The sequence below is a fragment of the Chenopodium album genome, chromosome 4 (genome assembly GCF_948465745.1).
Source record: "Chenopodium album chromosome 4, dcCheAlbu1.1, whole genome shotgun sequence".
In the NCBI taxonomy this organism is placed as follows: Eukaryota; Viridiplantae; Streptophyta; class Magnoliopsida; order Caryophyllales; family Amaranthaceae; genus Chenopodium; species Chenopodium album.
Window position 1 is genome coordinate 23,643,638 of NC_137837.1, and position 2,701 is coordinate 23,646,338.

A 2,701-nucleotide genomic window follows, 5' to 3' on the forward strand; every position below is an offset into this window, starting at 1 on the left:
TTTTTTTTTTTTTTTTTTTTTTTTTGCAATGTAATGAAATGATCATATGCAAAGAAATAAATGCTCATTTTATTAAAAAGGGTAAACAAAGAATCTATAAAATTAAATTCAAGGGAAAAGAAAGGTGTCTACGCTAGACTTATTGGGGGGAGGGAAAAAAAAAAGGAAAAAGAGGTCAAGAAATCTTGTCGTTGAAGCTCGCCTCTTGTCTTGTGTTGTTTGCTTCATCATCACCCAGTCTTCTCGCTAGCTAGAGGCAATGGGATCTTGTTTGCTTCTATGAGATCTTGAATGAGATTTTGAAACCTGTAGCATTCATCAGTGGTATGACCGTTTCCTCGATGGTACTTGCAATAGGAGTTGGGATTCCATCTCGAAGATCGATTTTCTGACGTTGGATCCTCGATAGGGCCAATAGGTGTGATTAATTCTCGATCGTAGGTCATTCCAATAGAGACGGTCGAAAGCAGCATCGTAGGTCATTCCAATGGGTGTGAGTTCTCTCCTGGGTTTCTTTTTAGATCCTTGATTGTCCATGGGGGACACCATTATGGTCAAAGGTACTAACATTATTACTAGAGTGGGTGTTTTCGAAAGAAGAAGGATTGTCGTTCTTCTTTCCTTTCCAGCCACCGTGGTTACTATTGTTAGTAGCTTTTTGCTTTGCGAGGTCATCTTCAATTTCAATTTTGATGTCATAAATGACTTTGAAAGTATTCAAATTATGTTGATATTTTAAATTCTTCGAATACTTCTCTTGGAGATTCTTGATAAACATCCTCACAGATTCTTTTTCGGAGGGTACCTCAATCATCTTAGCAGAAGTTTCCCTCCACTTATTAAAGAAAGAAGTAAAGCCTTCATTCTCCTTTTGTCTTAGCATTTCAAGTTGTCTATAATCGGTTTCGACTTGAATGTTACACTTGTATCTATCAATGAAAGAGTTTACTATCGATTCCCAGCTAGAGGTTTTATCTTTGTCAAGTGAAAAGAACCATTGTTGACAAACAGTTTCAATTGATAAAGAAAACAAGGAATGAACACTAGTGGAAAAATAGCTATCCGTAACGGGCAAAAATAGCCTATCCATAACGGGCAACGGGCGTTATGTATGTTGCCGTTACGGTAGGCTATGTTATTCGTAACGGGCATTTTGACCGCCCGTTACGAATAACGGGTCATTCGTAACGGCTAGTTTGACCGCCCGTTACGTAACGGGCATTTTGACCACCCGTTACGAATAACGAGTTATTCGTAACGGGCAGTTTAACCGCCCGTTACGAATACAATTGAACCCAAATTTTAAAAAAAAAAATGCAGCAGGTGATACCTGCTAGTCTGTTATCCTGATAATCTGCTATGATGCCAAATTTTAATTACTATTATCAATAATAATAATAAATGTAAAATTAAATTAATTATAAAATCAAAGATACAACTTTCACAAATGTCCAAATTGACTTTACAACAACTCTCAACATGAGTCAAAAGCTACTAAATAAATAATACTCTGTAATACAACATGAAAATTTAAACAAGTTTTATATTCCATATAGTAGACTAAGAACTTGAAAAATCTTGTAGAATTGTATACTGTCTTGATGAAGCTTAAATTTTGTACAGCCATCTTTTAGGAATTGGTCAATGAGGTAGCCATGGGCTCCATGGATCTCCACTCCATCAAAACCTGATAACGCATTTTATTCACTACAAATAAATAACCTATTAAGACATAAAATTGAAGCATTCTCCTCATATAACAAACTAAATCAGCAACAACCCATATTACATTCAGAGCAAAACAATGAACACTTCTTCTACAGTCAGAAAATACAAAACACTTTGTGTGTAGGCAACCCCCGCTTGCCCTACAGCAATTTCAGAAAATCAAGCGAACCCTAGAACACAACCACCAGAGTTTTCAAACAGGTAGCAATGATGCAGCAAATAGGAGCAAGAAAGACAGTTTTCAGCAAGATCCTACAACGAAATTCGAAAGAGCGAGCCCTACCATAAAATTTAGAGGTTACACATTTTGGTTGGTACTTAAAATTTATTAAAACAAACCTGGCATGGCAAACCCATAGTCATGAAAATTAATAGTACATGCCCAATTGAGGTTATTAATCCCGGAAAATAAAAGATGGCACCAAATCTAACAAGAAATGTCCAAGGAAATAGACATGGTAAACATAAACTCACTCACTTAACTGAGGTTATGGGAGAAAAGGAGTATATAAAAGAACACACAATATGACCACACAAGACAAGATATGGCATAACATCGATCCATGAACAAGAGTATGGATATATACCTTTTCCTTTATCAAAGCAAAGTAGATATTCGGATCCAGCTTCAATTGCTTGGTTCCTGATCTAGTTCTTAGCCCAAAAGTTACATGACTAATGCTCTCACCATGGTCAGCAGTCACACTCTCAGTTTCTTCACCTAAAATGTAAGTAGGTGATTGTGTAAGAATCTCAAGAAACTTTCAACAATAAAATCCAGTTTATATTCACAAATTCCAAAAAAAAAGGCACATATTGAGAGGTTGAAGAGCTTACAACAGGGAACACTAAATGACGCAATAAACTAGTAAAATCCATCCCAATAAAATCAACTTAAATATTATCTAATTTCTTACTCCATTATCTAAAATTAAATCTTCAAACTGACAGTTAAACAATTTTTCATATTCTA

General features: G+C 35.6%; 1 long non-coding RNA gene across 1 annotated transcript; it reads right to left on the minus strand.

Annotated features, from left to right (window-relative positions):
* Positions 1-1,392: 1,392 nt before the first annotated feature.
* Positions 1,393-2,449, minus strand: LOC145626856 (uncharacterized). The gene is made up of 2 exons (XR_014111120.1): positions 2,316-2,449; positions 1,393-1,687 (listed from the first exon to the last, which is right to left on the minus strand). It is a non-coding gene; the product is annotated as an uncharacterized LOC145626856 (long non-coding RNA).
* Between the last annotated feature and the right edge of the window lie 252 nt (positions 2,450-2,701).